Below are 11,760 nucleotides of genomic sequence, written 5' to 3' on the forward strand. Positions count from 1 at the left end.
ATTTTGGATCTCACTTTCCAATAAAGCTCTGTGTCAATTGTGATATATTTTTATTAATTAAATTAATTAATTAATAATTAAATTCATTGTGATATATCATTATATTATTAATTAAATTTTGTGATTTGTGATTGTTTTTAATGATAAAGTAAGAGAGAACCTTAAGAGATAATCTAATTCAGGGATTTTCAGAATGTGCTTCATGAACTGGTGGTTGAAAAAGGTCCTTCATAAGATTTATAGAAAGTAGAACTGGAGATGGTCTTAGAGGTCCTTTTAGATCCAGAAATTGGGTCTCTGACACACACCATTTTGGAAAAGTGAGTGTTGTTGTTGCTGTTGTTTTTTCTTTCTCTGCTTGGTAGCTTTCTGCCATGCTCCTTTGGCCCACAGCATTGTAGGAAATGGCATCTTTTCCTCCCAGTACCATGCCTGCATGAGCCCTCCTATATCTCTCCCCTGCCCTTTGTAAAGGGGATTAGGGAAAGGAAGAGGCTTTGTTGTCAACTCCCAGGCATGTCCTCCTACACAGTTATTTCTATAAGCATTCTACCTGCCTCCTCTCTCCACTGAGGTTCTCCTTCAATACCTTATCTGGGTGTAAAGGTAACCTTGGGTTCAGAGAGACTGGACAGAACATGATCTCCAGGAAATGCTACCAAGCCTAGGATATGTGGTCCAGCGAAGCCCTATTGAAATCAAAAGGGTTTGACCCATCTTCTGACCTCTTGGCATGGTGATATCCAAACGGTCTTAAATTTCCAACACAACCTGGCCACTGTTCTGTTCTTAAAGATCTTCAGAGGTGAGATCACAGTTTCACTCTGGCTCATCCTACACTAATCAGGAAGTTTATCTAACCTAAATCCACCTTGTAATCTGAGCCCCTAAGAATGAAGAAGGACTGGGACCACAGGATTTAAAACTCTAAGGAGCCCCTCATTATATAGATGCAGAAGCTAAAACTCAGAGGTGTTAAATATCTGACTTTGGATAGATATCGCTGAAATCTCAGTATAGTGTAGCACTATATGTCATTGTGAAGTATTTGCTGGTTTAGCCAAGTACTTCCACCAATAAAGCTACTCAGCAGCAAGATCTAAATCCAATCTCAAATACCATTAAATACCCTCATGCAACAAGGAACTATATTTCCCAGGTGGCTGAGATTACTTTCTGGAAGCTTGACTCACAGGTGGAGGACTAAAATTGTTTATTGTTAGGGTTTTTAAAAATTTTGCTAATGTCTACATTAAACAAGAATTAATAGAAATAATAATAGCTAACATTTATACTTATTGTATATGAGGCACTTTGTAAAAGCTAATCACTTTTACCATTATTATTTCATTTGAACCTCACAACAACCCTGAGAGGTAAGTCCTCTTATTATCTTCATTTTACGGATGAAGAACCTGAGGGAGATAGAGGTTAATGATTTGCCAGAGGTCACACAGCTTAAGTAAATGTCTGAGTCTTGATTTGAACTCAGGTCTTCCTGAGCACTCTATCCATTGTGCTACCTAGCTTCCTAAACATGACAAGGCACTCTATCCATTCCACCATAACTGAAAGAGAAATAGGGAGTGGTAGAGCAAAGATTTTAGAGGTAAGACAGTGGTCCTTCACGACCAGAAGTTCCCACAAGGTAGGGAGACAATCTGACTGTAAGAACACCAAAGTTGGGAACTTTCCCAAGTACAATCAGATATTGTACTCACATGCTCCAGTTCAGTATTTTTCTTGCTAGTAAAGTCTTTTGGACAATCTGGTTCAATGTTAGGAGACTTAAAACAGTAATAGGAAACAAAGTGGTACAGTCAAAATGGGCCTTAGTTCTTGACTCTCCCCTCTGATGTGTGTGTACTGTGTATGTATGTATGTGCATGCCATTGTTGAAGTCCTTTAACCATCATAGGTCTAAGCTTCCTCATCTGAAAAAGACAGGGGTTGGATTAGACGGCCCCAGGGGTGCCTTCTCAGATACTGTATGTGTAACAAGAGGGTCACTCATGTTCCACTCTACCACAACAGAAAGAATCTGTCTGATCTTTATAATATGGAATCAGTCAGTCAATAACCATTTATTAAGTGCCTACTCTATGCTAGACATTGTGCTAAGTGCTGAGGATACAATGACAAAAATGAAACAGTCCCTGCTCTCAAGAAACTTACATTCTCTTTGGTGGGGGAGGTGCTAGTAACTAACTGGAAAGAAGAGTCTCAGGAAAGGCCTGTAAGAGGCCATGTTTGAGATGAACTGGGGAACAATGTATATAATTTTCCACTCAAGAATCTAAAATACACTCATTATTTCTATAAACAATTACCCACCTTTGTTACCCACCTCTGACACTATTCTGTCTCCAATCATCTCTGGTTTCCTTCAGGTTTCTTCTAGAGACCTTTCCCACCCCCATCTCCCTTCCCTTTGTAGACTATCTCCAATTTATAATTTGTATTTCTTCTATGTTCCTAGCTATTTACAGATCAGTTCTCCCTGTGAATTCCATAAGAATAGGGACTTTTTATTTGTTTTGTACAGTGCCTAGCACATAGTAGGTACTTGAAAAAAAATGCTAGTTGACCGACTGATTTCATCCCCTGCAGACACTTCCTCTGCCTATGTATATTTCCATCCTTTTTTTATAAGAACGTTTTCCTGAGTTGCTAAATCCAGAAAAAAAAATGTACTGATGGCTCATCTTCCAGGAAGCTTTCCAGTGATGGATCTCTTTGGAGGACAAAGAGTCTTGAGCTTAAACTGAAAATTTTCCACCTTGATCAAAACTTAATAAGGGTAAACTTTAGGCTTCAAGAGTGGGGCCAAGGACCAGATTACACTCTCTTTGTGAAAACTTCACCTAAAAACTAATTGATTTTCCTTGGATTAGATTCTTATTTGGAAAGAAGATTAGAAGAGGAGGAGAAGGTAAGGCAAGGTCACTCTCAGAGCAAGCAGTCTGGGGACTTGACTGGAGGAAATAGAATTCTGTAAACAGAAATTAACCAATTTGCTGAAGGTGGGAAGTCAGTGAAAGTTCTTGGGCATATTTCACTTCCAAATCCAAAGCATCTTAAAAGTCCCATAGAAAGTCAGCTAGTGAGTATTTAGGTGTAGTTTCCACCTTAAATGTTTACCTGGGCTCTGAAGGTTGGCACCCACCTCCTGCAAAATATTCTGGGAACTTCTGATAAGTTATTGTTTCTATTACTGAAAGCCATTGACTAAAGTGACTGAAATACACAGAACACTCGTAGTAATTGGCTAAACTGCAGGTGTGTACAGCATTGCTTGTAAGAAAATATTTGTTTGGGATATCTTTAAAATGCTGGGTGGATGATGCCTTACCTAATTGTAAACCCAGAGGGGTGGACTTGACTTCAGTGTTATTACAGTCACATTGTTTGTCTCCCTCCCTTGTTAATGAGTGGATCAATGTGAACTTTCCATTTAAAGAATCCCCGTACGTTTAAGCAGCTAAGGTCAATCAGTCAATCAATAAGAATTTGTATTTTTTCATTTATCATTTATTTATTTTTAAATTTTGAATTCCAAATCCTCTCCCCCTACTCACTCCTCCCCTCATCCGTTGAGAAGGCAAAAAAAATGTAGTATCATTATACATTTGAAATCATGCAAAACATATTTCCATATTAACCGTGCTTTTTTTAAAAAAAAAAAAAAGGAAGAAAAATAAAGTAAAAAAAATCCTTCAATCTGTACTTAGAGTTCCTTAGTTCTCTCAGTTGAGGTGGATAGTATTATGAATTCTTCAGAATTGTCTTGGATCATTGTAATCAATAAGCATTTATTAAGCACCAACTATGTCCCAGGCAATGTGCTAAGTGCCAGACATGCAAAGAAAGATTAAAGACAGTCCTAGTTCTTGAGGAGCTCACAATTTAATGGGAAAGACAACTCACAAATAACTATATACAAACAAGTTACAGGATTATTTGGAAATATAGAGGATACATTGGAAATTTATACATAATAAATTGGAAATAATCGTAGAGGTCCTGTAAAAGGTGGAATTTTAGCAGGCAAGACAGGAAATGGAGATGAGGAGGGAGAGCATTCTCCACCCTGGTGTATGGGGGACAATCCTTGAAAATGCCAGAGTAGGGAGATGAAGTGAAGTGATTGAGGAACAGCAGAAAGACCAGTGTCATGAGTATAGATTATTTGGAGAACAGGAAAAAAAATGGCAGGGATAGGAGGAAGAGAGAAGGGGAAAAGGGAGAGGATGGAAGAACAAAAAAAGGAGGGATGGGGGAGCCAAAAAAGGTATTTAAAGTGCAAGTGAAGAAAAGGTTGTTTTCTTTATACATGTTTCCCATGACTATAGTGATTCTTCTTCCTTAGTGCCATGGCATTCAACAAAATTCAATTCAATGTTTATTAAGAATCTTCTATATGTACAGAAGCATGAGAATGGATAGAGTACTAGATGTGGAATCCAGAAGATCCAGGTTCAAATCCTACCTCTGATACTTAATCATGTGACCATGGGCAAGTCCCATGAGCATCAAGCAACACTTAGTCCTCTAAGTTCAATAGGTACATTTGCAATAGCACAAGGAGTCACCATACTGAGAAATGTGCAAGGTACTTGTCCTGAGAATACAAAGATGGAAGACACCAGAATTACTGCCTTCAGAGAAATCAAAATCTGCTGGGGGATACTTAGAGCCTAAGTCTACAAGCTAGACAGCCTAAGGACACCAGAGAAAAGTTGACAAAATGCAAAATTCTTGGAAAAAATATAAGAAGAAAGAGAGGAAGAAGTGCTGGATTTGGAGAGAGGAATTTAATTCAAAACTCTGTCATTGAATACTTATGTGATATGGCCAAGTCACAAGAGAGGTCAATTCTCTATACCTCAATTTCTTCATCTATAAAATAGAGTTGTCTAGATGACACACGTTGCTTAGAACACTGAATGTATGGATTATATCCTAGTTATAGGATCCTTCACCTATAAGTGGTTATAGTAGATGACCAAAACTAGAGAAGTCAAGTTGAGGCCGTTTTCCAAGTTTATATTTAAACTCTCTCCCTTTTTGCTAGTTGATGAATGGTTATCAACATTTTAATGGTCTAATTAAACAAAGTAATGGTGTATGGATTATACACTTGAGTGGACAGATTATATTGATATACACATATGCAGTGTAGGTATATGAGTCACAGAACATTGCAGTCTGGAAATCTTTGACAAGGGTATATCCTAAAGGGCAATGGAAATTTGCACATAAGCAGGATACAGCACATGGCAAATAAAGAATTGTAAAGTGGTGTGAAGAATGGTATCAAAGAACTGTATGTGTGAACAAAGAAGATGGACTGGTCATATTGTGAGAGTGAGATACAACTGACTGGATAGGCCAGCTCTTTGTGATATAAGGAGAATAGGAGGAAAGCCCTCTGTGTTAGGTAGAGCCGTCCTCTTCCATTCCCCCACAGTGGCAAACTTCTATGAATAGGTTGGGCAGGAAAGAAGAGGCTACAACCTACTCAGTGTGACCTAGTGAGATGACAGATTCCTTGGAATATCTGAGTGATGCTTGTTTGACAAGAGACTTTCATATAATTTAGAATAATTGAATGTTACTGCTGGAGGAGACCTTAATTAAGTTAATATAATTGAATTCTCCTTTATAAATGAGGACACTGAAGGCCAAAGAGTCCACAGTCATACAGGTTGTAAATGACATAAGTCAGACCTAGAATCTAGGTTTCTTGACTCCTAGTAAAATGTAATAACATATACATACATAATATATATTAAATATAATACAAAAAAGATATTTTAAAGAAGGGGTTCATAATCTGGGTCTATAAACTTGTTTGTGTTTTTATGACTTGTAACTTCATTCCATGTAATTGTTTTCCTTTATTATCCTGTGTTTTATTTTATGCATTTAAAAATTGTTATTACTCTCACCTGTGGCTCCAAGAAGCTATAGCATGTGCAGAGGTCATGCCCAGTAAAACCATCTCAGCAGATGGGGCAACCTAGGTTGAGGGTAACCAACAGACCTCAAACCCATCAATTAGGTAGGGAAATGTCTACCCCAAGCACATGAAGACTCTACTTGGCAAAATGGGCAGATGAGAACTTGTTCCAACAATCTTAAAAACAGCAGAAGCCAAGTGACTTTTGTCTTGCCACTGGACTCTAACAACTCTAGAAGAGAGAATGAGGCTGAGGATTTTGTACAACTCTGCCTCACTTAAATCCAATTCACTTGCAAGTCAAGATATCACTCAGTGATGTCATTGGTCTTCTTTGAAAATGAAGGAAGAACAATAATAATCTATTTATTTTATGTATTTAAAACTGTTATTCTAAGAAGGACTTCATAGGCTTTAGCAGATTACCTTGACACATAAAAGGTTAAAACCCCTCTTTAAAAGAAAACCAATAAATAAATAAATATTTAAAAGAACCCTTAGAAATATCAAGAAAATGGGGAAAATAAAAGTTTTCAATTCAAATAATGAAAAATGTTTGGTAGAGAAAAACACTCAAAAATCTGGCAAATCACATGTCAGAAATAAAAGTGGGATGTCATATTTTAAATACTGAAAACAGGTTAAGAATAATAGTAATCATTTTATGACTTGGTTAAAGACAGAAGTTGTAATATCCCCCAAAAAACAATAAAAGTTAAGCCCTGGGTGGAGACTTAATCATGATTTCTGACTTGTTATTTTCTCAGTAAACATTTTAGTACATGAAGTTAATTGCAGGGTTTATGGAGATTACTTAGCAAAGATTGTAGCAGGAGAGATTAAAACTGACTTCATATTAGTTAGTATAGAATGTAGTTTCCTTTCAAGCAAAGTCATGTAAATTAACATGTATCCTTTATGTACATTTGTGAACTAAAAAAGCCATTTTATTATATTAATAATGTTATTATATTTGCTAATACTAACATTATGAACATGTCCACAAAGTATAAACATATTAGAAAGCAACTAATAATGATATCATTTTCTGGATATAAATAATATAAAGATAGACAGCATGGTATGGTAGAGAGTCAGTCTTGTAGTCAGAGAGACATGGGTTCCAAGTACTGCCTTTGACACATATTAGCTATGTGACCACAGGTACAACCTCTCAAAGCTCTGTGTAGGGGGCAAGAGTGCTTCAGTGTAGGGAGTTTCCACACCAAGAGTTCCCCTACACTGATCACAAGTTTGGACCCCAAATAAACAAAAATACTTCAAAGGTAGCTCAATATAATGCATAGAAAGTTAGATTTGACATATGGAAATGTGAATTCATAATGCCACCTCTATCACTTACTAGTCATAATAACCTCCTGATTAAGTCACTTAACATCTCTAAGCCTCAGTTTCCTCATATGTATAATGGCAAAAAATATCAATCAAGACTGAGGTTGACTGTCATGTACAAGATGTATGATTATGTGAACAAATACACAGACCTCTACTTTTCTCTGCTACTGTTGTATTTCCTTTTAAGTCTCCCTCTGGATATGAAAATATCCTGATTTTAAAGAAATTTTCCCTGTAACTCACTTGGCCTTCACCATAGTCTGAACCAAGGAAAGGCTACACAAGACTATCTCTCTTCAACATCCTTCCCTACTCTCAATCTCTGCACTTCTTAGCTTGGACTAAAATCATTCAAAATGACCATCCATTTTAATAATGATTTAAAATAACACACACACAGACACACACACCCCAAAATAAAATAAAATAACACAAAAAAGCAAATAAACACTTAAAGAATTCTATTTGTAGACTGATTGGCTGTAGATTAGGGGGTGATCATTTTCTTTTCCCAGTATCTTTCTCCCTACTGATCAGAGGAGAAACAGGATATACAGTGGTCAGATAGATAAACAAGAGCTGTGATCTTTCCTTAGAAGAGTTCTATGAAATCTGAGAGAAGGCAGGGGCTGTAGACTAGATTCTGAGTTCTCCCTAATTGCGGTCTGCTCTTTGCTCCAAACCACTCAGTGGTCTCCCATTGTCTTTATGCATCCTCTACCACATCACAAAGTCTTAGCTCCTCTTCCTTTCTCTATTTCCTGTCAAGGAGATAGTGCCCAGTCCCTCTGTTTCTTGGCCATTTGCAAGAGAAGCACAACTCAGTCTTCCTTCTCTTCTGTCTTGGCTCATATCTCTGTCTTGACTACATGGCTTCTCCTTGGAAGGAAGTTCTTTCCATAGTCAAATGCTCTCAGAAAATTAGGCAACTCTCAGTGATGCCTTCATAGTAACATTTCCTCTCCACCAAGTTTCTGTAGGAACAACCCTGGGTGAAGGGTTACAGACTTGAACTATGTCATGGGATTGTTGAAAGGAAAGCCCTTTATAAACTTTAAAATGCAATAGGAATGTGAATGATTATTATATGCCTTAAAACAAGCAGCCAGTGTCTTAAAGCTAACCCATTATTATCTCATTATATTTTTCACTTAGATTTCTATTCTCCTGACATTGAATAAAATGGAACTGGATGCAAATCTTGTTCCAGTAACTTGAGAATAAACCTTATGGGATTCCAAGAAGGGCCTTTTACTAGTTTTGTTTCAATGACTGTGTTCTCTTGAGGCAGCCTGGGTGAATGGCAAGACTACTCCACCTGTATGTGAGACAGACAGACCAACAGACATTTCTCCACATTCTCCCCCTTGCCTAGTAGAATGCATGAGCAAAACAATTCGGTTTCAGTCCACCCAAGTATTCAGCTGGAAATGTATTTTCCCCTCCTCCAGAAAGCATGGTGGGTTGCCAAAGTCAATCACTCATATTTACCTTTAGATTACAATTCCCTTTGACCAAGAGTCCTTTTAAGTTCCTCATTCCAAGGGAGTTGACTACTTTTCCTTAAATATTTGTGCATGCATTCACCTATGGCTCCAGTTTCACCAAAGGCGATTGTATTTCAATGGTGGGTGGGTAGTATTACATGTCCTAAAGAAATCTATCAACCCCATTGGGCATCTCCCAGGTTATTTGTCTCCAGGTAAAGGTTAGCTCTTCATTATTAGGTTTTCAGTGTTAAGCTTTTTGAATGGTTCAGTGCTCTGATTGCTGTCAGTTTTTAAAAGCAAACCTAAAAAAATTCTAAAAACTAAAAAAAGCCAGGCCTACTCTAGCTTATCCTGTGACTCAGTTTATTGGTCAAGCTATTCTATGTAAACAGGGTCACACTAAGAGAGCTGTTGTGTTCAGATCTAGGAATAAGGAGGTAATAGTCACTGTGTAATTTTCTCCAGTCAGGTCATATTTGAGTGTGAGTTGGGCTTAGTTTTGACCACCACAGTTCAGAGAATATAGACATGAATGAGATTAAGAGAGATGATTTAGAAAGGACAGTGGGAAGTATCCAGAAGAAAGTCTCAAGTTCATTCTATATGGGGATGACTTAGGGCAGGAGCTGGGAACCTGTAGCCTCGAGGCCACATAAGGCCATCTAGGTCCTCAAGTTCAGCCCTTTGACTGAGTCCAAACTTCATAGAACAATTTTTCTTTCTAATTTTAATTTTTTTAAGATTAAGTTTAGATTCAGTCAAATGGCTAAACCTGAGGACCTAGAGAGCCACATGTGGCTTTGAGGCTGCAGGTTCCCCACCCTTGACTTAGGAGAATTGGAGATGTTTAGCCCAAATAAGAGAAAATTGAGTGGAGAGCTGGGTAAGGAGAATCATGATAGCTATGACTGTCATTGTTCAGTCATTTCAGTCTTGTATGGCTCTTCTTGACCATATTTGGGGTTTTCTTGACAGAGATACTGGAGTGGTTTGCCATTTCCTTTTCCAGCTCATTTTACAGATGAGGAAACTGAGGCAAACTGGGTTAAGTAACTTGCCAAGGGTCACAGAGTTAGTAAATGTCTAAAGCCAAATTTGAACTCAGGAAAGTGAGTCTTCCTGACTCCAGACCCAGCACTCTATCCACTATTCCACCTAGCTGCCCATAATAGTTATCTTTAAGTGTTTTTAAGGACTTTTATGTGGAAGAGGGATTTAAAATATTCTCTTTGGCCCCATAGGGCAGAACTAGGAGTCATAGATAGAAGTTGTACAGAGACAAACATAGATTTGACATAAATAAAAATGTCCCAATAATTAAAAGTGTTAAGTGAAATAGGGCTTTTTCAGGAGACAGTAGGTGCACTCTTATTGGAGGTCATCAATTAGAGGTTGAGTGCATTTGACCTATGGGAATAATAATAAACATAATTTCTGTAGAAATTCTTTTCTAGGCATAGTTTGGGCTAGATGGTAGATAAGGTCCCTTCAAACTCTACAATTCTGTGGTTCTGTGATTTCATATCAAGAAATCAAATACTTGTGGTTACCTAAGTGTGGAATCCATGTGTGATTTCTAGAATTATGATTTATATCCTTCCAAGATTCTAGGATATTGTCTAGGTGACTTGCACATGGTCACATAGCTAATGAATTTCAGAGGTAGGATTTGAACTCAAGTCTTTCTAAATCCAAGCCTAACATTCTATGCAAACTACACTTGTCTCTTAATCTCATTTACTGGACAGCTAGGTGGCATAGGGTATAGAACACTGGCCCTGGAGTCTTCCTGACTCCAGGCACCTAAGTTCAAATGCAGCCCCAAACACTTACTAGCTATGTGACCCTGGGCAAATCACTTAACCCTGTTTGTCTCAGTTTCCTCATCTGTAAAATTAGCTGGAGAAGGAAATAGCAAACCACTTTAAATCTAGCTGTGTGGCCCTCGGCAAGTCATTTAATCCCGATTGCCTTCCGAAAAATATCTCATCAATTGCTGTGTTCTCAAAATGAATATACATAAATCAAAGGCCCCACAAAAGTGAAAAGTAGTGCATTACAGAGAGAAAACTCTTATCTTGGACTTAGAGAACCTGAGTACAAATCCTGCCTCTTTCAATTGCTATCTATATGACTGTAGGCAAGTCACTTCAGCTCTTTTTTTTCTAGGCTTTAGTCTCTTAAAGTCTCTAATCTATAAATATGGATTGGATGATCCCCAGATCTATGATCCTGACTTCTAGAAGTCCTTGGGGTTTATAAGTCTTCTGAAGTATTTTCATTTGCTATTTGTTGTCATAGCAAGACTGGTTTCTCTACTTCCCTGGGAGAACATACCTGGGTTCATTCCTGTGTATCTGACTTACCACGTACTTCATTGAGACATCCTTCGTGGTCTTGCTCAAGTAGAATGGAGAACTCCAGAGAGACTCTTAATGAGGTCATTCACATAGGAGAAGCCAGCATTTCTGATCTCCTTAATTCTTTGATGACCTAACCATCCTGAGGAGGTTTCTATACCCTTCTACAAGTGTGGATGACACAACTCACTCTGGTTCAGTAGCCCATTTGGGAAACAGCTAAGTAATAATACCCATTAAAAATGAAATCTCATTTTATTTACCATATGCTAACAATCACAAAACTAAGCAATTTATGTCAGTTCTATAGTACATACAAAAGCTCAGCATACAGGTGACCACATATGCATATACACTAACACAAACACACACACCCACACACTCATACTTCATTGGAAGAAGAATCAGAAATGAGTATAGATAAAGTGTTGGACTTGAACCCAAGAAGACCCAGGTCTGAAGCCCACCTAAGGCATTAGTATTTTGTGTTATCTTAGGTAGCTCAGTCCTCTTCCCTGAATCTCAATTTTCTCATCTGTAAAATGGGGATAATAGCACCTACCTCTCAGAGTTACTGTGAGGAAGGAAAGAA

This window comes from Petaurus breviceps, unplaced genomic scaffold (genome assembly GCF_028583685.1).
Source record: "Petaurus breviceps papuanus isolate PSGF00001 unplaced genomic scaffold, PetGlider_PUasm1.0 90887, whole genome shotgun sequence".
NCBI lineage: Eukaryota > Metazoa > Chordata > Mammalia > Diprotodontia > Petauridae > Petaurus > Petaurus breviceps.